Source organism: Camelina sativa, unplaced genomic scaffold, assembly GCF_000633955.1.
Source record: "Camelina sativa cultivar DH55 unplaced genomic scaffold, Cs unpScaffold01848, whole genome shotgun sequence".
NCBI lineage: Eukaryota > Viridiplantae > Streptophyta > Magnoliopsida > Brassicales > Brassicaceae > Camelina > Camelina sativa.
This window is the reverse complement of record NW_010922965.1, coordinates 1-524: the sequence shown is the minus strand read 5'-3', so window position 1 is coordinate 524 and position 524 is coordinate 1.

The window sequence follows — 524 nt, the reverse complement described above, 5'->3', positions numbered from 1 at the left end:
GATATCACCTTTTTATTATCCTTGTAGAAGTGAACCATGAAATCACTTCCCTTATACCTGCAGCCTGATTTTTCTAACATCCCATAAGAAATCAGATTCCTACTCACATCCGGAATGTATTTTACATCCTTGAGTATCACTACAGAACCATCTTGATTCTGAATTTTTATTTTCCCACTTCCTTTGATTTCTCCATGAGTTTTGTCAGCCAGTAGCACTCTACCTCCACTGAACTCCTTGAAGTCAAACAAGACTTCTTTGTCTGGTGTACTGTGGAGCGTACAACCAGAGTCCATAACCCATTCCTTACCAAAGTCTTGAGTGCTCACTGTTAACACCAAAGGCTGCAAAGGCTCAGTTGCAATATTAGCCGATTCTGTATGTTTCTTCCTTTCATGGCATTCTCTTTTCCAGTGCCCTTCCTTGCCACAAATGAAACAACTTATGTCAGTTTTGCTGTGCCTCGGTCTTGACCTACCACTGCTCTTAGACCTTCCTCTCCCCTGGTTGTTGTTGAACCTGTT